The sequence below is a fragment of the Ascaphus truei genome, chromosome 7 (assembly GCF_040206685.1).
Source record: "Ascaphus truei isolate aAscTru1 chromosome 7, aAscTru1.hap1, whole genome shotgun sequence".
NCBI classification, from domain to species: domain Eukaryota; kingdom Metazoa; phylum Chordata; class Amphibia; order Anura; family Ascaphidae; genus Ascaphus; species Ascaphus truei.
Window position 1 is genome coordinate 12,653,607 of NC_134489.1, and position 26,880 is coordinate 12,680,486.

Genomic DNA, 26,880 nt, shown 5'->3' on the forward strand with positions numbered 1-26,880 from the left:
CTCCCAGCCCCCTCACATCTCTCCCAGCCCTCCCTCACATCTCTCCCAGCCTCCCCTCACATCTCTCCCAGCCCCCCTCACATCTCTCCCAACCCTCCCTCACATCTCTCCCAGCCCTCCCTCACATCTCTCCCAGCCCCCCTCACATCTCTCCCAGCCCCCTCACATCTCTCCCAGCCCTCCCTCACATCTCTCCCAGCCTCCCCTCACATCTCTCCCAGCCCCCCTCACATCTCTCCCAACCCTCCCTCACATCTCTCCCAGCCCTCCCTCACCTCTCTCCAGCCCCCCTCACATCTCTCCCAGCCCCCCTCACATCTCTCCCAACCCTCCCTCACATCTCTCCCAGCCCTCCCTCACATCTCTCCCAGCCCCCCTCACATCTCTCCCAGCCCCCTCACATCTCTCCCAGCCCTCCCTCACATCTCTCCCAGCCTCCCCTCACATCTCTCCCAGCCCCCCTCACATCTCTCCCAACCCTCCCTCACATCTCTCCCAGCCCTCCCTCACATCTCTCCCAGCCCCCCTCACATCTCTCCCAGCCCACCCTCACATCTCTCCCAACCCTCCCTCACATCTCTCCCAGCCCTCCCTCACATCTCTCCCAGCCTCCCCTCACATCTCTCCCAGCCTCCCCTCACATCTCTCCCAGCCCCCTCACATCTCTCCCAGCCCTCCCTCACATCTCTCCCAGCCTCCCCTCACATCTCTCCCAGCCCCCCTCACATCTCTCCCAGCCCTCCCTCACATCTCTCCCAGCCTCCCCTCACATCTCTCCCAGCCCCCTCACATCTCTCCCAGCCCTCCCTCACATCTCTCCCAGCCCTCCCTCACATCTCTCCAGCCTCCCCTCACATCTCTCCCAGCCCCCATCACATCTCTCCCAGCCCTCCCTCGCATCTCTCCCAGCCCCCCTTCACTTTCTCCCAGCTCCCCTCACATCTCTCCCAGCCCCCCCCTCACATTTCCCTAGCCCCCCCCCCCCTTACATTTCTTCCAGCCCCCCCTCACATCTCTTTAAAGCCCCCCCTCACATCTCTTCCAGCCCCCCCTCACATCTCTCCCTGACCCCCCTCACATCTCTCCCTGACCCCCCTCACATCTCTCCCTGACCCAACTCACATCTCACAGGGGTGAGAGATAGGGGGGGTGGGGGAGCAGAGAGACCAGGGGGGGAGCAGAGAGACCAGGGGGAACCACTGCAAATAAGTGCAGCCTGCAACCAGTGCAAACAGGACACAGGCAGGAGACACATAGCACACAGACAGGCAGGAGACACACAGCACACAGGCAAGAGACACACAGCACATAGGCAGAAGACACATGCAGGACACAGCCTCACCTCTCTCTGCTGCACACTTTATCTCTGCTCTTTGGTGCCACCTCCAGGCTCCTGCTACCTCCTCTTGATTGGCTGCTGCTGTGTAATGCAGCCAATCAGGATGGAGTAAGCTGCCCAGCCCCTTAGCAGAAGCTCTGCTCTCTCCCTTCTCGCACCGGTTCTGCGAACTGAGGAAATTTTAGGTACAGGTTCGCAAGAACCAGCTGAATCCCACTGCTGGCTGCAACCCATTGCGACAAGCAGTACTGGAATACCCAGGCAGGTACTTAATGTGCACTTACATCCACTGGGGGTAGCGCTACCTCACATTTAGGTGGGACTTACTGGGACAGGACTCCAGGGATTGGTGCCACAGTACCCTCCGTACTTTGGGGGGGACCACCATTGATGTTAATGCATTGTATTGATGTGATATATTGTTATCGTTGTTATACTGTAAAACAGTAAAGCAGTTATATTATACCAGGTTGTATAGTAATTATTATGTCCTATGAGGAGTCACCCCGCTCACGCTGGGATCCTCAGAGGTGGAGGCGCTGCACCGCGAGATATAGTACCCCAGGCCCAGAAGCTTTGGCCTCATGTGAGCCTCACAGGTAACAGCAGCACGCTTAATCAACCACAGTTTCCCATAGGCATAGGGAAAGGGGGTTACACACACACACACACACACACACACACACACACACACAATGTGTAGCATAGAAATGTGTGTATGTGTATGTGTATGTGTACACATGTGTATATATATATATACACACACACACATATTAATAATTAAAAAAAACAATATTTCCACAATATGATATTGACCATGAGCAAGCACTTTAAACAATGCTGCACCCCACAAATTGTATGTTCTCTTCTTCTTGTTATATTTTCTAAGGAAATATATATATATAATATTTCCTTTTAAAATAGAACAAGAAGAGAACATACAATCTGTGGGGTGCAGCATTGTTTAAAGTGCTTGCTCATGGTCAATATCATATTGTGGAAATATTGTTTTTTTTAATTATTAATATGTATTATTATCAACATAGATGCCATTGACCTAAGAAACCAAAGGGTATATTTTGTATAAGTGATCACAGCTCTTTTGGAGACTGGGGTTCTCAGTGATGGGTGGGGCACCCCCGGTGTAGATGCTTCTGCAGTTGGCAGAAGACTTGGCAGTCCCGAGTGGTGGCATGCTACAGTTTAGTATTTTGGGGCGCATTGTTCTTGTAGCCAGGACAGACTCCCTTGAGGTTAGAGGACCGAGGTGCTATCCTGGCTGGCGGAATCTTTGGAAAGTCTCAGTTTACTGGTGACCTGTAGCTTGGGGTTACCGGTGGTCGCACCGTTAAAGCAGCAGTTCAAGCAATATCCTACATGTGTGGGGTTTATTTTTAAAAATAAATCAGTATGAGAAAATACCTGTAGCATTTAAAAAAAAATAAAAAAGAATGTTTTAAAGACATATTTAATGTTTCTAATGTAGGAAGCATTTCCAAAGTGACAGCCCCCTTCCCCCTCTGATAGGCTCTGGCACTTGAGCCCCGCCCTCTCTCTAGCAGTGAACCAATTGAATCTCGTAACTGCCCAGTCAATCATATTCCAGGACTACATTGCCCACAATGCTGTGCAAGAACTGAATTAAATAACCCAGAGCAAAGCGATCGATTACAGGAGAACGGATCGATCTGCAGCTTAGCTAATCACTTGCCAGTGTGCAGATTGTATTGATGCACATATTGAATGGGGAAAAAAAAATATATATTTTTTTAAAACGGCGGCTTGAACTGCAGCTTTAAGTGACAGACACTTTTTACTGGTCTTTATTTTAGTAGCAGAGATGAAGAAAGAAAATCCAGCTTGCAAAAAGACGATGAACTAAGACATCTAATTGGTCATTACTATGTTCTTCTGTCGGTTTAAAATTGCTCGGAGACCTGACTTACTGAAAAAGCATGTCCTTAAATCTTTCATTTCTGTTATGTGCTGAATGAAACGTACTGTATAAAAAAAATTTGGACATACAGTAGCAAAATTTCACCTCCAAAAAATCTGCTTTGTTATTTTATGAAGATTAGATTCAACATATATTGACCTGCTGCTTAGACTGTGCTGCTATGTAAGGTTTGCCTTACCCTTTGATCACTCCGTGATCAAATACAGTCAATGTTTAATTTGGCTACGAAGCTGTTTTATTGAGCAGCCACAGTTAAACAAGTGTCACCTTCCAAAGCTTTGAAGTCTGATCTCCGTTATGAAAACTTAAAGCCGAAAGAAAATATGGCATATGGATATGACTTCAATAGCAGAGTGGAGCTCTGAATCAATTAGATCCCAGAAAGATCTTTGGGAAAAGTAGGGATTATCAAACATGGGCCCATATTTATTCAATGGTGGGCTGCCATAAGACACCTTATTGCCAATTTAAATGGAGTAATAGGAGACAGGGAGGAGTTGTAGGGAGTAGAGATAGGCAATTTCTGTTTTTGCGAATTTGGATCCACAGCGGATCGTCCGGTTCCTTTGGTATGCGGATTTCAGTGGATTAATGTCAAAAAGGGCGATTTGCATTTTGCGTATTATTTATTATTATTACCGATGCACTCTTAAAAATCCGCCAGCGGATTGCTGAATCCAATAATTGGTTTCTACAAACCCGTCCACGGGTTGTAACGAATGGCGGATTTTGATGAATCCGAACCGATTGAAACTGCCCAAATCCATTTGTGGATTTTACACTGCAAAACAGATTTTGGGGGTAACAGCAGCGAAAATCCAGGAAACGGATTTCGGTGCATACGCACGTCTCTAGTAGGGAGTTGTTATACAGTATGGAGCAATAGGAGGAGTTATAGGGAGCGGTTATATGGAGTGATAGGAGGAGTTATAGGGAGCGTTTATATGGAGAAATAGGAGGAGTTATAGGGAGGGGTTATATGGGGAAATAGGAGGAGTTATAGGGAGGGGTTATATGGAGAGATAGGAGGAGTTATAGGGAGCGGTTATATGGAGAGATAGGAGGAGTTATAGGGAGGGGTTATATGGAGAGATAGGAGGAGTTATAGGGAGCTGTTATATGGAGTGATAGGAGGAGTTATAGGGAGCGGTTATATGGAGAGATAGGAGGAGTTATAGGGAGCGGTTATATGGAGAGATAGGAGGAGTTATAGGGAGCGGTTATATGGAGAGATAGGAGGAGTTATAGGGAGGGGTTATATGGAGAAATAGGAGGAGTTATAGGGAGGGGTTATATGGGGAAATAGGAGGAGTTATAGGGAGGGGTTATATGGAGAGATAGGAGGAGTTATAGGGAGCGGTTATATGGAGAGATAGGAGGAGTTATAGGGAGCGGTTATATGGAGAGATAGGAGGAGTTATAGGGAGCGGTTATATGGAGAGATAGGAGGAGTTATAGGGAGAGGTTATATGGAGAGATAGGAGGAGTTATAGGGAGCGGTTATATGGAGTAATAGGAGGAGTTATAGGGAGGGGTTATATGGAGAGATAGGAGGAGTTATAGGGAGCGGTTATATGGAGAGATAGGAGGAGTTATAGGGAGCAGGTATATGGAGAAATAGGAGGAGTTATAGGGAGGGGTTATATGGAGTGATAGGAGGAGTTATAGGGAGCGGTTACATGGAGTAATTGGGGGAGTTATAGGGAGCGGTTATATGGAACAATTGGAGTAGTTATAGGGAGCGGTTATATGGAGTAATAGGAGGGGTTATAGGGAGCGTTATATGGGGTAATAGGAGGAGTTATAGGGAGCGGTTATATGGGGTAACAGGAGGAGTTATAGGGAGCGGTTATATAGAGCAGTAGGAGGAGTTATAGGGAGCGGTTATATGGAGCAATAGGGGGAGTTATAGTGAGCAGTTATATGGAGCAATAGGGGGAGTTATAGGGAGCGGTTATATGGAGCAATAGGAGGAGTTATAGTGAGCAGTTATATGGAGCAATAGGGGGAGTTATAGGGAGCGGTTATATGGAGTGATAGGAGGAGTTATAGGGAGCGGTTAAATGGAGTGATAGGAGGAGTTATAGGGAGCGGTTATATGGAGTGATAGGAGGAGTTATAGGGAGGGGTTATATGGAGTAATTGGGGGAGTTATAGGGAGCGGTTATATGGAGTAATTGGGGGAGTTATAGGGAGCAGTTATATGGAACAATTGGAGTAGTTAGGGAGGAGTTATAGGGAGCAGTTATATGGAGTGATTGGGGAGTTATAGGGAGCGGTTATATGGAACAATTGGAGTAGTTAGGGAGGAGTTATAGGGAGCGGTTATATGGAACAATTGGAGTAGTTAGGGAGGAGTTATAGGGAGCAGTTACTTTATCCGAAGCAATAGGAGAGAATTATTGGAAGCCGTTATATGGCACAATAGGAGTTTTCCACACATTTAAATAGTAATATATCCATTTCTACACCTGTGGGTGTAAATTATGTTTCTGTTCTTGCTCAGCATCAGGCAAATAACAAACACCTTGCATGTATCGCTAGAGCATAACCAGTTTGCTGACCCCGGGGCTTGCAATCCCCTGGCAGGTAAAGGGTTAAAATAAAGGTGCAGTGCTTCATTACTGACTGTGTTCATATGCCACTCTAACATCACACCCTATGCTAAATTACTTATGCTTTACAAAGAAAATCCATTACCATTAATGTGGGTATGTGTAAGTACATCCCTGCATTCCTCCTTTCACAAAGGTTAGAATTTGCATTTGTTAGAAGTCCAGAGCAGAAGCTAGCTCGCCAAGATAATGTAATATGCTGTCTTGCCCCCAGCACTATTAAAAGGATTTAGCATTGTGGATCCCTATTTTGTTCCATACACTGTCTCTTCTCTTTCTCTCTCTGACAGTCTGCGTTGAATTGAAGCTGCTTTTCCCTCACCTCAGCTTCGTGCTGTCAATTGTACATTCGTGTTTGATGCTCCGTCTGGCTGCTTCTGTTTTTCTGGAAATTAATGACAAATTGCATTTCTTTGAGGCTAAAGGAGGAGGAGTGTTTTCTTTATCCTTTCCCATGCTGTCCTTATCAGAGAGTCAATAAAGATAAGGGAAGAGCAGGGGGGGTTGCTTTGCCTGTTCAAAACAAATATATATATATATTTTTTTAAAATATATATATATATATATATATATATATATATCTCAAATCAGCGCACTGGGAATCAATATATATATATATTTGAGGAAAAAAGTGTAACAGTATGCAATACACATGAATATAAAAAAAACATTATATACAATAAAGAAACATTAGAAAATGCGCTGAAACATTAAAAACACATGAGTAATGAGTACCACAAGGTGTTACAATGAGCAAACTTACTGAGTGGTAAAGTAACCGCTCAGTGATAGGCCAGGGTTCAGAGAAGCGGACCTACAGGTACCAAGCTCCGGAGATCACCATCGGTGGAATGAATGGCGCGCTCCATCCAAAACCCTCCTCCCACTGATGACACTGCTACCGAAAGTGGAGTGACCTCCATGCGTTTCGCACATTGGTGCTTCGTCAGTGGGTCATGTCTATTCTATTATACCCCTCATGTCCAATCAGATGGGTATGTACTCAGCTATTCCCAATAATGGAAGAACTGGAATACCAAACAATGAATAATGAATTTTACACCAGGTTTGATGAATGTACATAATAATACTAAAATGCAATAATTGAGAGAGTACAATAAAAAAGTGCATAAATATACCTATATATATACAAATGCATTTAATGATACATGTACCCAATAAATAATACCAATATGGGTTATGAATAATCCCTATAAGCTGAAACATATAGATATACATAAAGTGCGTATAAATCTATATCTACAAGGATCTATGGAACTCTAGAAATGTGAGCGGCCCAATATAAGAGTGCAAAGTGTGACAACTGCTCTGAAGTGCAATATCTAAATCATCTAAATTCACACACACAATGTGCCTATCTATGAAACATAAAATGAATAAAAACCACATTTTAGTGTCTGTTATTTTTCACCAATACTATAGGTGAAATCCACAGTATGGATATGTATAGTATACCTATAAATAATGACGAAGTGGATTAAATAAAAATGTGCAATGTGTGAGAATTACTCTAATTTCAGTGTAATTATATACAACCTCACATAAATTCATATATCTGTGGGACCATAATATCAATAATGAATGGAATAATTAATAGAACTACTGTATCTTCCTAGTTCATAAAATATTAGACAATATTAATATAAAAGTATACACATCCCTACACTATTTAATCCATATTTAATAATATTCAAACCATAAAAAATAAGAAGAAGAATGATAATGGAAAAAATATATAAAAACTAATAATGAAATTTTTTTTTAAATATATATATATATATATATATATATATATATATATATATATATATATATGTGTATATACAATAGATATTATACAGTACCGACCAACTTTATTCTAACTTGGCTAGCTCCGCGAATTTCTGAATATCCCGGTGATGTGCGGTTTTGTATCGTTTTCTCCCGGGGTGTATAGCGTTATTTTCGCGGCTGTGATTTAAGCATTTTATTCCCGCTGGCTGCAATACTGCAATGCCGTGTAAAAACGCATGGGGGCGTTTGTGAGCTGTTGTCTTTGAAGCCGAGAAATTCATGAATTGTAATGCAGTATATACTGTATATATACAGTATATACTGTATAACAACAACTCCTATAACCCCTAACATACACATACAGTACTGTATATGCACATCAATGATACTATAGGCCGTCCCCTGGCGAGATGTGTTTGCAGCAGAGAGAGAACCGCTGCTCTCTCTGCGCAAACATCGGCACATTAAAAATTATTTAAAATACATTTTTATTCATAGTGTAGATGTGCAGGGGGCCTCCAGAGCTGAACCGCGTTGGTTTCAGGTCCGGGGACCCCCTGCTTCCCGAGATACAGGCCCCTTTATGAGGTGCCGGTATCCCTCTGCATTTAAAGGTCCCGATCACGTGACCGCGGCATGTAAACAAAGCAGAGGGATACTGGCACCCCCTAAAGGGGCCTGTATCTTGGGAAGCAGGGGGTCCCCGGATCTAAAACCAAAACGTTTCTGCTCCGGAGACCCTCTGCACATGTACAGTATAAATAAAACACATACATAAATAAACACTCGTTCCTTACCTTAGCGGCTATGTGCTATGGTAACGAAGCAGCATTTCTGTATTTTAATAATATTGTACAGCGAGCAGGGGGTTCCCTGAGCCAGAAATTAATGCTCAGGGGACCCCCTGCTCCTGCACAATATTATTAAAAATACAGAAATGCTGCTTCATTACCATAGCTGATAGCTGCTAAGGCAATGAAGGGGTTAACCCACCGTGCCCGCTTTATTGTGGGTAGCGGGGGAGGGTGAAGGGGGTATTTGGCCCTTGGTGTGAGTTTAGGACTTGCGGGGGGGTTGCGGGTGCACTTAACCCCTTCACGACCGTAGCAGTTAATACCGCTACGGTCATGAAGGGGTTAACCCCTTCCGCTACCCCCCCGCAAGCCCTAAACAACCACAGTTGGGGCTAATACCCCCTTCACCCACCCCCGCTACCCACAATAAAAAAAAATCACACACAGCAGCCGCCCAAAAAATAAATAAATAAATCTAAATAAATAAATAAATAAATGAATATAAATAAATACATTTTTATTCATAGTGTAGATGTGCAGGGGGTCTCCGGAGCTGAACAGCGTTGGTTTCAGGTCCGGGGACCCCCTGCTCCCCGAGATACAGCCCCCTTTATGAGGTGCCGGTATCCCTCTGCATTTAAAGGTCCCGATCACGTGACCGCGGCCTGTAAACCAAACAGAGGGATACCGGCACCCCCTAAAGGGGCCTGTATCTCGGGAAGCAGAGGGTCCCCAGACCTAAAACCAAAACGTTTCTGCTCCGGAGACACTCTGCACATCTACAGTATGAATAAAACACACACATCAATAAAGAATCGTTCTTTACCTTTGCGGCTATGTGCTATGGTAATGAAGCAGCATTTCTGTATTTTTAATAATATTGTACAGTGAGCAGGGGGTTCCCTGAGCCAGAAATTAATGCTCAGGGGACCCCCTGCTCCTGCACAATATTATTAAAAATACAGAAATGCTGCTTCATTATCATAGCTGATAGCCGCTAAGGCAATGAAGGGTTAAGGCAGAATAAACAATAAATACATTAAATACATATTTTTAATGTGTGTGTTAAACCTCCCTGCCTTGACTGTAATCTGTGTAAGACCCCCTCCCCCTATTGTGTGTGTTAAACTTCCCTGGCTTGACTAATCTACGTAAAACCTCCTCCCCCTATTGTGTGTGTTAAACTTCCCTGCCTTGACTAATCTATGTAAAAAACCCTCCCCCTATTGTGTGTGTTAAACTTCCCTGCCTTGACTGTAATCTATGTAAAACCCCCTCCCCCTATTGTGTCTGCTAAACTTCCCTGCTTTGACTAATCTGTGTAAGCCCCCCTCCCCCTATTGTGTCAGTTAAATCTCCCTGCCTGTGTTTCTGTGAGTGCAGTGTACTGTATGTAAATGTGGGGAAGGGGAGGGGGATCCCGTGTAAATAACCACACCCACACCCACTACCCACTACCCACAATAAAAAAATTCACACACAGCAGCAGCACAATAAATAAATAAATCTAAATAAATAAATAAATACATGAATATAAATAAATACATTTAAAATACATTTTTATTCATAGTGTAGATGTGCAGGGGGTCTCCGGAGCTGAACCGCGTTGGTTTCAGGTCCGGGGACCCCCTGCTCCCCGAGATACAGGCCCCTTTATGAGGTGCCGGTATCCCTCTGCATTTAAAGGTCCCGATCACGTGACCGCGGCATGTAAACCAAGCAGAGGGATACTGGCACCTCATACAGGGGGCTGTATCTCGGGAAGCAGGGGGTCCCCAGACCTAAAACCAAAGCGGTTCAGCTCCGGAGACCCCCTGCACATCTACACTATGAATAAAAATGTATTTTAAATGTATTTATTTCTATTCATGTATTTATTTAGATTTATTTATTAATTGTGCTGCTGCTGTGTGTGAATTTTTTTTATTGTGGGTAGCGGGGGCGGGTGAAGGGGGTATTAGCCCCAACGATGGTTGTTTAGGGCTTATGGGGGGTAGCGGGAGGGGTTAACCCCTTCATGACCGTAGCGGTATTAACTGCTACGGCCGTGAAGGGGTTAAGTGCACCCGCAACCCCCCCGCAAGTCCTAAACTCACACCAAGGGCCAAATACCCCCTTCAACCACCCCCGCTACCCACAATAAAGCAGGCACGGTGGGTTAACCCCTTCATTGCCTTAGCGGCTATCAGCTATGGTAATGAAGCAGCATTTCAGTATTTTTAATAATATTGTGCAGGAGCAGGGGGTCCCCTGAGCATTAATTTCTGGCTCAGGGAACCCGTGCTCACTGTACAATATTATTAAAAATACAGAAATGCTGCTTCGTTACCATAGCACATAGCCGCTAAGGTAAGGAACGAGTGTTTATTTATATATGTGTTTTATTCATACTGTAGATGTGCAGAGGGTCTCCAGAGCTGAACCGCTTTGGTTTTAGGTCCGGGGACCCTCTGCTTCCCGAGATACAGGCCCCTTTAGGGGGTGCCGGTATCCCTCTGCTTTGTTTACATGCCGCGGTCACGTGATCGGGACCTTTAAATGCAGAGGGATACCGGCACCTCATAAAGGGGGCTGTATCTCGGGGAGCAGGGGGTCCCCGGACCTGAAACCAACGCGGTTCAGCTACGGTGACCCCCTGCACATCTACACTATGAATAAAAATTTATTTTAAATAATTTTTAATGTGCCGATGTTTGCACAGAGAGCAGCGGATCTCTCTCTGCTGCAAACACATCTCGCCCCTGCCGGCCTATAGTATCATTGATGTGCATATACAGTACTGTATGTGTACAGTACTGTATGTTAGGGGTTATAGGGGTTGTTGTTATACAGTATATATATTTATATATACTGTATATATATATATATATATATATATATATATATATATATATATATATATATATATACTGCATTACAATTCATGAATTTATGCCATCTGGCGGACACGCGAAGCATTGCAGCCTAGTAAATCCTGAACCATTATCAATTAACACATCAACCGCGCGTCAGCCGGGCATGACCCCTGGCTGGGAGCGCGGCATGCTCCGGATGAACAGCGTGGCATTCCAGGAACATGCCAGGTAAAAGGCGGTGATTTGTTAGAATAAAGTTGGTCGGTACTGTATATTGGTTCAATCTAATGAAATCTAATCTTATATATATATATATATATATATATATATATATATACTGTATATTAGATTGAACCAATATATAATATCTATTGTAATGTCTACCTAAACCAGACAATGCAATTAATATATTATGACACAAAACCACTCATGCCAATAACTATAGTTAATACATGTACAATTTGTATATTCAGAAAATGACAGTAGGAATATTATCTCAGAAATGAGGTGAGTTCTACAGTATATGGTCATCAATAACCCCTGGGGCTCTGGATTGGAGAGTAAATATCCAGTATTGCTCTCTCTGACTGAGCAATAATTCTCAGTCACCCAATCTTTCTTAAGCAGAAATAGCTTCTATGCCCATACATATAAGTTTATCAGGATCTCAGTGATGGAACGATTGAAAATGCCCAAAGAGAGGTGACAAAGGTTTCTTTTGAGACACAGTTTTTAGAGATGTTCTTGATATTTAAGAATATTGCTGCAAACGTGTGTAATTTTAGATTCCTTTTAGTTTTGCCAATATATTGGATACGGCATTGGACTAAGTATATCACATGTGTGGTGAGACAGTTTATAAAGCTCGTAACCTTAGGCCTTGGTCTCGCTGCGGCTGGCGGGCCACCAGCTGCTTGCCCCCGTTCTAGATGCCCCCGCTGGGGTGGCTGACTGCGTGCTGTGACGCGTCAGCCAGCCGGAGCTACAAGGAGCTTGTGGTTTTGTATTGTATTGTTTGTCTTTATTTATATAGCGCCATTAATGTACATAGCGCTTCACAGTAGTAATACATGTGGTAATCGAATGTTTTGGCGAGTGTCGTGTCACGTGACATCCCAGCAGCCAATCCGATTCCCCCCTCTGCTCCGATTCCCCCCCCTGTTCCGATTTCCCCCTTCAGCTCCGATCCCCGTTCCGATTCACCCCCGTGTGTATTTGCCTGTTTGTGTGTGATTGCCTGTGTGTGTGAGTGCCTTACTGTGTGTCCTTCCCTCTGTGTCTGGCTTCAGAGTGCGAGGGGCTCCGGGAGTGAGAGAGGGATCGACAGGGGGGGGGTACGACAGTACGAGCCCCCCCCGCTCAAACCACGCCCCCCCACTTAAAAACCACACCCCCCTCCCCAGCTCCCGCTCCCTACAGACCGCAGGTAGCGGTCAATTGCCTGTCAGCGCGCTGCCTGCATGCAGTGCGGGCACGCTGACGGAGGGAGCGGGGCCTCGGCCTTACATTGTTGTCCTGTAATGTGAGATACAGTATCTTTTTTGGTAAGCATATGTTTACACACCTTGGATTTACAGCATTTATAATTACCTATCAAACCTAGCTTTGCTCTTAGATTGGTATGTTCCGGATTGCGGGCTATATATACTGTATGGCTTTCAAGGAAATCTCTCGAAAGCTTGTCTTATTATATAAATTGTTAGTCCAAATAAAAAGGTATCACCTAATACTGAAGTACTCATTTATTCTGCACTATCGCAACTGGACTAACATCGCTATTTCCGTTTAATATATCCTGGTACCGTATATAATATATGCGAGGGGTTGCAATGTCCTGTGTACAAGTGGCCTGTTTATAAGTGGCATGGAGTAATTCTGGACAGGAGGACATCTTCTATCAAAGACTCAAGAAAACACTGCACTTTTCTATCAAGATTCTAAAGCACCACCATTCATCAATTTTTATTTCTCACATCTTCCTCTCTACCCTTATCCTTATGTCTTTCTCAGTGCCCAGTCGTCACCCAGCTCTCAGTACAAAACCAGTACTATTACCACTGCCATAATCATGCAGGGTTGCAGGTGGACTGTCCTGCATTTGGACACTGTTCAGAAAAAATGAGAGGTAATACTGGACATGTATGTGTCTGGTATTACCTCTCTGGACATAGTGACCTAACCGGCTTAGGGGGCCATTAGATTTTTCTGAGCAGGGAGAAAGCAGGGAGGTGGCAGCTACATGTACTGTAAGTGCCGTCCCATCAGGCACGATAGGACAGAGAGCATGTCAAATGTATATGGGGGCGGACATTTTTGCCACTCCCAAATTTTGCCAGCCTGTAACCGGGCATAACGGGCTTAATGGAAAATCCGTCACTGCCTACAGGGGTATAAAGGGAGCTGTAGAAGCTTCCAGGTCCTCGACTCTTGGTGGATACCAGAAGAGAAGAATCCCACCGTGTTAAATGTTTGTCTATAAGTGAGTAACTTTATGTTTTTTAAAAATGCAGTTTTTTAAAAGCCTGTCACGATGACAACAACTTTTGTCAACACATTTATATTTCTGGGTACTTAATTGAACAGAACAAGTTGCAAAATAAATTGTGATTTATTTCCTTAATAGACAAACACACGACATCTGCAGAATACACTTGAAAACAACACTTACTGGAATAAGGGAACAAAATAAATTGTCCTTGGAACGAAAGAAATTGTCCTTTGCTTGCAAGCGCCAGAAATGCAACCTTTTTTTTAAAGTCCTGTGGTTATGCTGTTTTTAAACACTGACAAGATTGCAACAATGGTATTTGGGACCAAGACTACATTTTTAAAGCTTCCAGCGACTGAGCTCCAGATTAGAACCAACGCTAACACCACCCTAACCCCTGTCACTAGTTTTAAACACCTGGGCTTATGGTTTGACTCCCACTTAACATTCAGAATGCACTTTGATACCCTGACAACCAAGACCTATACCAAACTAGGGGTACTTTACAGGAACAAATCCTCCCTAAGTCTCCTGGTCAGAAAGCGTATCGCACAACAGATGCTAATGCCAATTATTGACTATGGAGACATAGTATATGGCCCTCAAACCCACCTTAGCAAACTTGATACCCTCTACAATTCAATTTGTCATTTTGTTCTCCAGTGCTACTACAACACACATCACTGCGAAATGCTCAAAGAACTAGATTGGTCATCACTAGAGTCTAGGCGCAAAGTTCACCTTTCCTGTCTTGCCTTTAAATTCTTTATGGGCAAGCTACCCAGGTTCCTGAACAAGCTTCTCACCCCTACCACATGCAGCACCTATCACCTGAGATCAGACTCCAAAAGACTGTTCATGGTCCCAAGGCTCAACAAAGTATCCAGCCGTTCCTCCTTCTCTTACCGTGCCCCCCAAAACTGGAACAACCTACCGGAGACTTTCACAGCCGCCACCAGTTTAAGTTCTTTCAAATCTAAAGCTGTCTTACATTTTAACCTGGTCTGTAACTGTTTCATACGCTCATAATATATATTTTCTTTAACTGTGCATGCAATGTCTTGTATATAATGTATACCCTGCTCATTTATGTAACTGTATTTGTAACCATGTATTATTTGTCTTAACTCTGTGCCCAGGACATACTTGAAAACGAGAGGTAACTCTCAATGTATTACTTCCTGGTAAAACATTTTATAAATAAATGTGGTGAGTTGGGTCACCTTTTATTATTTTGTAGTTAGGGAGAACTGTCCCTTATCTAAGAAGGCCCACAGTAATAATGTAGAGAGAAGAGTATATTATCCTTTCTGAAGAGGATGTGCATGGTGCTCAGTGCCAGGGATCCCTAGATCAGGGACCCAGAAGAGTGCCACAACTGAAGTTGCCTATAGCTAACTCTACACCTAGCACACCAGTCTACCATAGTGAGGACTAGCAGAGTAATGCATAGGATGACAGGAAGATGGGATCATCGATAGAAAATACATCTTTTCCCAGAGTCCTGGTAGGGGGCTTGGAATACCTCAAGTTCACTAAGGCAATGGATTGCGTATTAGGTATAACCAATTGTATGGAAAGGTGACAAGCCATGTGTGCCTCCCTGGGAAGCTGCCCAGCACCCAGGGAAGAATGGGTGAATAAAGAAACATGGTTGCCTAACAAAGTTGCTGGCGCCCTTATTACCAACTACTTACTGTACATCACCAGCCAGTCAGATGCAGCACCCTGAGAAAGGTAACCAGAGACACATGGATGTTACCCTTCTTTTTGAGAGCCGGGCAAGACAGATGTATAGATGTATACAGTAAGTATCTGTACCGTGTTAGCCGAGCTTAATAATCAAAAACCAATAGATGATACTGTTCTGTGGCTAACTAAATGCTTTTATTTGTGCGAGCATTCGAGATGCACTGATCTCTTCTTCCGGCGGTGTTACAATGAATGAAGCCAAAAAAGGGTTTTTACTTTAAAACAGTGTATCCTGGAATGTGATCTGTGATTGAAGCATACTGCACAGGGGTTAGGGATAAGCTTCAATCACAGATCACATTCCAGGATACACTGTTTTAAAGTAAAAACCCTTTTTTGGCTTCATTCATTGAAACACCGCCGGAAGAAGAGATCAGTGCATCTCGAAAGCTCGCACAAATAAAAGCATTTAGTTAGCCACAGAACGGTATCGTCTATTGGTTTTTGATTTTATATATATATACACACATATATATATATATACATAACACACACACACACAATAATTTATATAAGTTATGGTAGGTGAAAAGGTGACAAAAAACCTCCACCGTATAGCATATACAGTAGCAAATAAAGAGATCTTTTTATTTGCTATATTTTATATATATATATATATATATATATATATATATATATATATATATATATATATTTAACCCCACGGGACAGGTAGGAATACATGGATATCGCACAGGGTCCATGGTTCCAAAAGCCGACCATGATTGGGAGTAGTTAGAGGAGGTTTATTAGGGGTTGGGAGGGGGATTATAAGAGCAGTTAGTGGAAGAATTGTAGAGAGCAATTATAGGTGTAGTTAGAGGAGAAATTATAAGGAAAGGTTATAGGATCTGTTAGGGGAGGAGGTATAGGGAGGGATTATAGGAGCACTTATAGGAGCAGTTAGGGGAGGGTTATAGGAGCAGTTAGAGGAGGAGGTATAGGAAGTGGTTATAGGGACAGTTGGGGAGACGTCATAAGGAGCGGATATAGGAGCAGTCAGGGGAGGTTTTTTAGGGGGAGGTTATAGGAGTTTCTCTGTGCATTATTATACCAGGATGATCATTGCTTCAGTCACTGCTACAGATTATTTTTCTCTTTGCAGCAATTAAATGTGCCTATCCCACTGTCAAACACTTACTGTATCTTTGAAATAAAAGATCTCAATGTGGGAGAGGAATTGAAGTCAATGACAAAACAGTCTGAAATGTGCATTTGCACTTCTGTTTTCCCATCTACCTCCAACCCTAACCATATCATTACATCTGTAGGAACAATTAGTTGTGTCTTAAGAGCTGAATTTAATACAAACTATTGCAAACAGCTGTCAACTATTGAAATGACAAGTTCCTCCTGTAGTAGTCTGTTTAACACATACCTGCAGTAATATGTGTGTTGGGAAGCGTGAGAGCCTTGGGAGAACCGAGAACATGTTTAATGCATGAATATTAGTCATTTTTTCTTCAATGAAAACAGAAAGGAACACTAGGTGCTCTCTTAGTGGTGAAGTTCACAGAAAAACAAGGTGAATATATTAATAATGAATCAATAAAGTGCTTTTTGAATCAAATACACAAGAGTGTGTATAATGTGTACATATATAACATTTCTGATACGCTGCCCAGCCACAGAGAATCGTCCTTCGATCTTTGTAGAAATGGAAATTGTGATGTTCGGAGCGCAGTGTCGTATGTGGAAATAAGCGAAAGGAAAACACATACAGGTATAGTGCAGGATTGTCCAAAATCCAATTCAGGGTTGAGTAAAAGATGGTTCTTGAAAGTGGACAATGCCACAACTCACATGGTCCTGAAGGGACAGATGACCCTAAAAGGTATCTTTGCGGGTGTCTCCCCGTCAGCCTCAATCCAGCCCTCACGGATCGTGGCGTAACACAGCCCTGGAAATGGTAGATATTGCACACAGAGATATAGTGTAAACATGTCTATATAGTAAAAAGGATAAAGAGCAAAAGTACACTTACATATCAAATAGTGTGTAGCAGCTCAAATACAGAGTAAATGGTTGACATAGATGGCGCAGCGTCTTCCCGGTATCAGCAGCTGTTGAGAATCCCCACTTCCTGAGGAAGCGTTTTTTTGCGAAACGCGTTGAAACAGTTTCAGAATCTATGGCAGCAGACATAGGACAACTTCTCGTGTGATCTCTGTCAGCTGGCGCGCAACCTGCAAGTTGGGCCCGGAAGTGGGGATTCCCAACAGCTGCGGGTACCGGGAAGCTGCTACACACTATGTCACATGTAAGTGTGAATTTCCTTTGACCCTTTTTACTATATAAACATTTTTACACAATATCTCTCTGTGCAATGTCTCCATTGGGAAGGCTGTATTACAGCACGATCTGTGAGGGCTGTCGGATTTCCCAGCATTATGGGATCTTGGTAAAACCATCTTTTACTCAAGACTGAATTGGATTTTGGACAATCCTGCACTATATGTGATTTTCTTTCTTTTATTTCCACATATGATGCTGCGCTCCCAAACATCAACATTTTATTTGTTTTCTTACATAACGTTGACAGTGTATGCAGCACTGCACAAGGAGTCCCTGCCCTGAAGAGCTTACGATCGAATGGTGATCCCTGAGGAACTGGAGGAAACAGATCATAACTCTATGGGTGGGGAACGCCAATAAAAAATAACAGATGTATATAATAAACCAAAAGAAAATGAGACAAAAGCGTGAGTTGATATATAGATACAGTATAAAGAATGGCTGAAATGTATGGCACTCCCAACCCCCTCCTCTCCGCCCCCCATCCCCCTCCTCTATCAGCACCATTCCCAACCACTACCAGAGATGAAGGGGAGCAAAGGGTGCACTGCAACTAGAAAGGTCCTTAGAAAAAATATTGGGTAAACTCCAAAATAAAATAGAGGGTATTTAATGAATGAACTCACAGATGGGTGTACATGACAGCCGCACCATACTATGTATATGTCATGTACATGTTATGTACATAATATGTACATATTATGTATCCAACCACTACCAGCACTATTGCCTGCACAGAGAGAGAATATAGCCGGAGTCAGAGGTAAAATTACCCGTACTGCTTCTGTGCCAGGCCCTGTTAGGAGACGCAGAAGCAGTACACAAACCGGCTCTGGGCTCTGGGCCAGAAGCCAACGAGAGACAATGTTGCGGAAAGCAATGAAAGCTCCTTACAACGAGAGACATGCTGACTGAACGAGGGGTCAGAGACCTCGGGAACAATAAATATACCCTGCCCATACATTAGAGTGCGTACAGCTCTATTGTACCATTGAAGTTGAATCAATACAGTAGACTACACATAATTTTGTCTTTTTTTTTAATGCATCTCCCCACACTTTTGTCTTCATAGGAGAACGAAAAAAGGTAATCCCCAAATAAAGTGACTTTGCTCATGGTCACAGGGAGAGCAGTCACTTTGATTCAAACCGGATCACCCACTTCAAAGGCAAGCAGTGAAGTCAAATTTCTTTTCTGTTGATATTAAGGCGCCATTGTCACATCCCATACAGTCGTTAAACTGCAGAGGAGGATTCTTGGAACCCCATTTGCTTTGACAACGTTACTGCTACAGGTATATATATATATATTTTTGACACCAGTTTTGCTGCCTAGAAACTTTAATCTAAATGTAAATAGTAGCTTTATAATGCTTTGCAAGCATCTCTAGCAGTGAAGACGTTAAAACAACCCACCAATTTTCCCACACAATAATACAGCCAATTAAAATGAATAAATGATGAGCGCATGAAACCTGCAATAACATCGCAGAGCGAATCAATTTCCTGTCCAGATGACAGGTAGTCAAAATTAATAAAATACTCCGCGGAAAAGCTAAACCTGCTTTGTTTCTGCTTTTGTAAGCAGTTTAAATTAATGAATCTTAATTCACAAGGTGTAAATCCTTTAGAGACATTCCAGGCAGAGACACTGCGATGACAACCAATGGCATTTTGGTCAATTATATTAATGTTTAAGGTGCTATTCCATAAGATGCTTTCTGCCACTAGATCAGGGGAGCACAAACTTTTAGTGATGCGCCCCCTGTCTCTCTCCCCCCGGCTCTCGCCCCCCCCCCCCCCGCCTACCTTTATCCGCGTCAGATGACGCTGCGGGGTGATGTGAAGTGACGTCACGCATCAAATGATGCTGCGGGTCACGTGACGTCACATGGCGCCGCAGCGTCATTTGATGCGTGTGACGTCACTTCACATGGCGCCGTGGCGTCATTTGATGCCGCGTTGCCATGGCGACGCAACACAGCCGGCTGAATCCCGGTAAGTAAACAGTTGCAGGGGCCTCGCGCGATCCCCCGGCATTTAATACTGCCCGCGCTCTCCCCCCAGCAAAATCTCCCGCCCCCCTGGGGATCGCGACCCTCACTTTGCGCACCGCTGCACTAGATAACACCCTACATCCCATCTACTTGAATGCGCCATAAGGTGTCTTCTGACGCATGAAGGTGTGTTATAGAATAATAAAATAAATAATAGAATAAAATGGGCCTTCATGTCTTAAAGGTGCAATCTCAGTAAGTTTACAAAACATTTTGAAAACAACGTAATAATGTCATTTTCTTGCGTAAAAAAGAAATATTTCTACGTACATTTTTGGCTATTTTTGTTTTTGTGAATGGGGGGACGGAGGCGCCCATCCAGTCCCTGTTATAGCCAATAAAGATAAGGAGGGTGGGCTTTGCCTGTGCCAACTGTTGTTCAACACATACCGTAGTAATATCAGACAAAAAGGAGCAGCCAGAGGTAATCAAACCCCTCCCGAGTCTCAGCTCGCCACGTCTACAAAGTGATTTTAAAATACTTACACTGTAGGTGTCAGGCTTGGGTGAAAATGCATCGATCGCCCAGATGTGACCCCTTAAACATAACATTGTCATTAGATCAGTTGGTGATGCTGCTGACCCCTTAAGCATTGCACTACCATTAGTACACTTTGGTCCCGGGAGGAAGTGTAAATATGTTTTGGAGTATGGTGTATACAGTACGTTGTATCTGCAGGTTACTTACCTGTGTTACGCAGTTTTAGGAACGCGTGTCCAGTCAAGCAGAAAATCCCTGCAGTGGCAGCTGTAAGGAGAGAGGAGTAAAAAGGATTGGTTAGCCCGGGAATGAACCAGGTGCTGTGGAAGAGATGACAGAGACAGCAAAGGATAGATATAACCCGACATAGTACTACAGTATATACTATATATGTTTGAATATATATATAACCATAACTTAACTAAGTGTGGTGAAACCTATCCCTGCTTCATTTGGCAAAGCCAGAATAACCAACCTCACACTGATGAGACCCATTAAGGTCGAAACGGCTGTCTGTGGGTGGGTTTACTGGCTATGCATCTTTACCCTGGCTGTGCTCAAAAGCTGTGAAATGCAGCACGCATAAGCTTATAGGGGACCATGTTCTATGGTTTTGAAGCAAAAGGTGGCACTATGTGCTCAGTTGCATGTCATTTCCCAGAATCCCTTGCTGCAGTGAAAGCACTGTACGCTAGGTGATATTGGTGAAAGGCAGGGTTGCAGACCTAAGACATGCCAATGAGCATACAGTAAATATTTCCATTTGCTATGTATATATAAAAGATTAAAGTGGGCACCGGCACTCACAGGTCTTAAATGAAGGGGAGTACAGTTGGACAAAATGAAAGATCAACATTTCAGTTCTGAAAGCAGCTGGCCTGGTAGCTATGGAAACCAGGTGTGGCCACTCAGTGGCGAGGAGCTTTCTCCTCATCACCTTTCTTTGTTTGACCTTGGTTTCCTTAACCATCATTACCCCTAACGGAGCGTGATGAATTCGGGGTAAAGTTCTCAGGCTGATACTACGTTGCTAAAGTGCTTGCTTGCAACCCCAGTGGAATTGCCGCTTTAAAGTCTAAGCGGAGGGGAAGTTGACTTATCATATCATATGATGAACATTTTTGTTAGGCTTCGTGAGATGTATTACATTAATAATAGGATCACAGCAAAATGGGTCTCGGTCAAATATACAGTACAGGTGGATAAAATGTATTACTAATAACAGAGGGAAATTACAGGGAAAGGAAAAAGACTACGCATTTGCTTGTATTAAAGTGCATTAAAATCTACTGTACTTAGGCATCCTAATTATATTATATTAAGCCTGGCGAGGCACAGGCAAAGCTAATAAGTGCTTTCCGGGCAATTGTACGAAGCGTTTAGAAACACAATATCCTTCAAGGAAAAAAGTCAAAGGAATTTAGACCGGTCTTAAACATGTTTTTGTTTGTCATTTTAATGAATTGTTCTGATATTTCCTCTAACTGTTTAACGCCTTCGCTGCCAAAGGCGCAAGCAACGCATTATTGCCATGACAGATGTAGCCAAAGTTATTGCAACCCGCTGGGCACTCCCACGGTTGAAATATCCCGATAACTGCACCCCCCTCTCACGCGCTGCTGGTTCAATACAATGGCCGCTTGTCCCGCTTTGTGTTTACCACACAGCGAGATACCGGTTGCAATAATGTTGGCTACATCTGTATATGGAGCAAAGGAGAAGTTAGGGAGTAAGTTGTAATGAGCGGTTATATTGAGCAATAGGAGGAGTTATAGGGAGCAGTTATATTGAGCAATAGGAGGAGTTATAGGGAGCGGTTATATGGGGTAATAGGAGTTATAGGGAGCAGTTATATGGGGTAATAGGAGGAGTTATAGGGAGCGGTTATATGGGGTAATAGGCGTTATAGGGAGGGGTTATATGGGGTAATAGGAGTTATAGGGAGCAGTTATATTGAGCAATAGGAGGAGTTATAGGGAGCAGTTATATGGGGTAATAGGAGTTATAGGGAGCAGTTATATGGGGTAATAGGCGTTATAGGGAGGGGTTATATGGGGTAATAGGAGTTATAGGGAGCAGTTATATGGAGCAATAGGAGGCGTTATAGGGAGCGGTTATATGGAGCAATAGGAGGAGTTATAGGGAGCGGTTATATTGAGCGATAGGAGGAGTTATAGGGAGCGGTTATATTGAGCGATAGGAGGAGTTATAGGGAGCGGTTATATTGAGCGATAGGAGGAGTTATAGGGAGCGGTTATATGGAGCAATAGGAGGAGTTATAGGGAGCAGTTATATGGGGTAATAGGAGTTATAGGGAGCAGTTATATGGGGTAATAGGCGTTATAGGGAGGGGTTATATGGGGTAATAGGAGTTATAGGGAGCAGTTATATGGAGCAATAGGAGGCGTTATAGGGAGCGGTTATATGGAGCGATAGGAGGAGTTATAGGGAGCAGTTATATGGGGTAATAGGAGTTATAGGGAGCGGTTATATGGGGTAATAGGAGGAGTTATAGAGAGCAGTTATATGGAGCAATAGGACGAGTTAGAGGGAGGGGTTATATGGAGTGATAGGAGGAGTTATAGGGAGTAACATGTAGCACTTATTATAAAGCAGTGTATTATGTACTGTTCTGCACAACAAAGAGCTTACAGTCTAAAATCAAAGATAAAGCCGCCTGCGCATCCTGCCGTGATTATCTCTTCTATTCCTAACAAATTGAAGTGATTGTGTCAGATCTGGAACCCCTCCGTCCACAAGTCTTATCTCAGAACTAACAGCTCACAAATTGTTTTTCCTCGCTTTTCCTGGAACCAGGGTCACGAATGATGTATGAATGATTCCAGTAAGCTCAACTCATGTCCTCCCTCTTCTAAAGCATGACAAGTCCTTAATGTGTTTCTTAATTTTATTGCAGGAGTAGAAAACACAGGAACTTGTGGGTGTAGTGTAGGCAGAGAGTGCTTCTCTATGTGGGATGCTTCTATGAGGTTAGACTATGGTAAGAGAGAAAGGCCTTACCAGGGGTGGATGCAGACAGGTCTGTACTCACTGTAATCTAGGGTGGAAAAGGAAGTGAGGGGCAGGGGTCACACTAAAGGTTGAGTGGGACTGCACTAATTGTCAGCAAAAGACAGGGGAGAACATGGGAAAGTCCATTAACTGGGAGGACTGGAGAAGCTGCAGTAGCAGTTCACTGATTACGTGCTCAGAGGCAAGAAATGCAACATTGTTGCATGTTGCACAGGCACAGTGTGTGTATGTGGAACCAATGCCTGCAGCTGAACTTAAGGAGCTGACAAGCAGAAGGGGGGTCGGGCAGGAATGTGATTCTTGTTCCATGACATCGCTGAATAAGAAGAATGGAGGCAATTTTCACCTCTAGGAAGGTAAAAAAAATATATATTTTCTCTATACCTCCTTTTGGTGCCAAAATTATGTCACACACGTCTCCGTCTCAGACAGGGCGATTCGTCTTTCCTGGGTTTTTTTTATTTTTATCATTGACAATCCGATGTGCGAATTCCGCAAACTGCTGGTGGATTTTTAGAATCCAATCCACAGATTCAGCAATTCGAATCTGCGTACTGCATTCTTAAAATCCACCAGCGGATCGTGGAATCCGCGGATTGGTAAAATGAACCAGCGGTCATTGAATCCGCGGATTGGTAAAATCAACCAGCGGATCATTGAATCCGCGGATTGGTAAAATCCACCAGCGGATCGTGGAATCTGCGGATTGAATTGGTAAAATCCACCAGCGGATCGTGGAATCCGCGGATTGAATTGGTAAAATGAACCAGCGGATCATTGAATCCGCGGATTGGATTGGTAAAATCCATCAGCGGATGGTATCCAATCCCGATTTTTGATGAATCCGTGCGGCACACATCTGTCGACAGATTTTACACCGCGGAACCGACTTTGAATGGAAAGCTGGGGGAATTCCGCAAAACGGATTTTGACAGTTTCGCCCATGTATAGTGATACACATTCTCCACAACGCACATCAAAAGTAGCCGTCATCAATTGTAAACATAATACTACTATAGTAAAAGTACTATTGTGTCTATAATAATTAAAATTAATTTGAATCCGCCTTGGATCGGTTGGTTCGTTTGGCCGTGGGATTTCTGCGGATCAGTCCCAAAATATGAAATCCCAAATAGTGTCTTAAGTCTGTCCCTGGCATGTTTTTGTTGTTGTTAGTTTTTTTTTTTTTATAAATAAGATTGAACCAAAGGGTCTCCGGAGCTGAACTCTATTCATTTAATCTCCGGGACACCCTGCTTCCTGAGATACACACGTCCGTAGGTGCTGTCGGTATCTCTCTGCTGCTCTTATTGCCCGGGATGACGTCATGGCTTCCTATTGGCCCGTGTGACCGGGACATTTAAACCTGAGCAGGAGATACCAGCAGCAGCACGGATTCCTAACAATCCACTAAGAGACTCCTGATGAAGCCGATTCCTCTGGCGAAATGCGTAGAGTGGGAGTTCCTGAGTAACTTGGAGCCGAGGGGAGAGAATCCGCCAGCTGCCCAGATACTGCCAGACCCTATCCGGAGGTGACGTCAGACGCTGCATTCACTGGGACGTGCCAGAGCTGCGACATCTGATCGCCACACACTGTGAACTGCGGTCAGACCCAGCACTAACAGACGTCGGCGGGAGCAGGATGGGTAGCCAGTGCGGCATACGATTTCTCCCATACACTATATAAGTGTGAACAGCCCATTTTAATTGCATTATTGTAAGTGCACACTTTATATTTTAAACATAAAGCATTTTTGTACCTAGCTGATCTGTGCTATGGAGTTTCTCTCTCTCTTTTTCATGGGGGTCTTATCCTGTTGAACACTGTGAACCTTGCTGAGTTCTACCACACCTGTCTTTGGAGCGATAGCCACTGACTACCTGCTACCTCATACCACACCTGTCGGGGAGAGTTGTTACTCCCCCTACACACAGCTTGATTATATCTCACGTTTTGTAAGTAGGCCTTCTAAAAGAGCCACGACTTCATCATCACATTTACTGAGTATAAGAACCTCTACACTTAGAGAATCTTTGTGTTTTTTGATTCACCATTAGTATACATTATAATCCCTAGATGCTTTAGAGGCAGTACCCATATTTAACTTTAACCATATCTTAATACCACTCTATAATCATGTAGTCATCTTGAAGTCTCTCGATCTTGACTTCCAACATATACTTCATCAATCATGCGGGGAATGTGCTGGTTGGTGATTATGTCATATGTATGATAATGCTTTCGATACTATTACCCCTGTGAGTGCACTTTTATCCTTCCTCTTCCTATATATTATAGTGTTATACTTTTTGACACTATGGAGCGCGCACTTTCTCGGTTTTTAAAATTCCTTTGGCTGTGATTCATCCCACAGAGAGCTGCCTGAGGTTTTTATTCACTGGGACGTTTAGAGTTAAAAAGGAGGACATTTTGTCTCACCATATTGTTTGGACTGGTATTTTTCTATTTTATTTTTGTATTGTTTATCATTTTTCTCTTTTCACATCACCAAGAGCGCTATTTATTCTCCTTTTTATATATATATACTTGTTTATGTATACACAATTACAGTTTTTTACACAGTTTTATTTTGTTAATTGTACAATATATTATACACACACACACACACACACTTTACATATACGCACTCATTGTAATATATAAGCTGTATTTTTGTTGCTACTATTTTTACAAATATATATATATATAGGTAAATATTCATACAGCCAGCATTATTGCACTCATTAATTGCACTCATCACGGGGCAGCGCACCAGTTATAGCGTGCTGCTTGATAAAGTGCGTTAGCGTATCACGTAAATGTTTTTGCATAATACATTAGTGAACAGATTAAACTTCCTAAACAGATGTACTCACCAAGTGATGCTGGGAGTAAACTCTACTTCGCATGCGTTATAACGTCAATGGCAACCACCATTGTGTACACAGTCTGTACCGCATGTGACATCAGTTGTCCATACAACTACTGTAAGCGCATGCACACTTAGGAAACACATTGGCGGAACAATTCTTTTTGAGGAGTTGTTATAATTGATCTAGGCACCTATTTCTTCGCTGAATTACTAGATACATATTGTATGCACTTTGGGTTATATTATATAGCCCATATTAATTTTCATATTTTCTTGTGAGATGTTGCTGCCCGAGTTTGTTTGGATAAGTTTGTGGAGACATTAGAGAAGTCTTTCTGGTGGAGCTGCAGATCTCAATTTTTTTTTAAATATCCTAACTGTGAAACTTATTACATTTGTGTGAAGTCACTTGCACTGTTTTTTTTATTTGTCTAGCACCACAAAAGTCGTTTTTCCACCTGAGCCAATTTTCTCATTTCCCAAGAAAATCAGCTGACTTTTTAGGCAGCTCACATACTGTACTTATTTTTGGTCAATGGACATTGA

At 43.2% G+C, this 26,880-nt stretch overlaps 1 protein-coding gene across 6 annotated transcripts in view; it reads right to left on the reverse strand.

The window, feature by feature from the left end:
• Nucleotides 1-26,880, reverse strand: part of LOC142498722 (leucine-rich repeat and fibronectin type III domain-containing protein 1-like protein) — a 610,172-nt gene that overhangs the window by 228,677 nt on the left and 354,615 nt on the right. For all 6 annotated transcript variants that reach the window (XM_075607039.1, XM_075607036.1, XM_075607041.1 and 3 more), the window contains one exon: nucleotides 20,634-20,693. The gene's annotated coding sequence lies outside the window, so the exon portion shown is untranslated. The remainder of the gene's footprint in view (nucleotides 1-20,633; nucleotides 20,694-26,880) is intronic.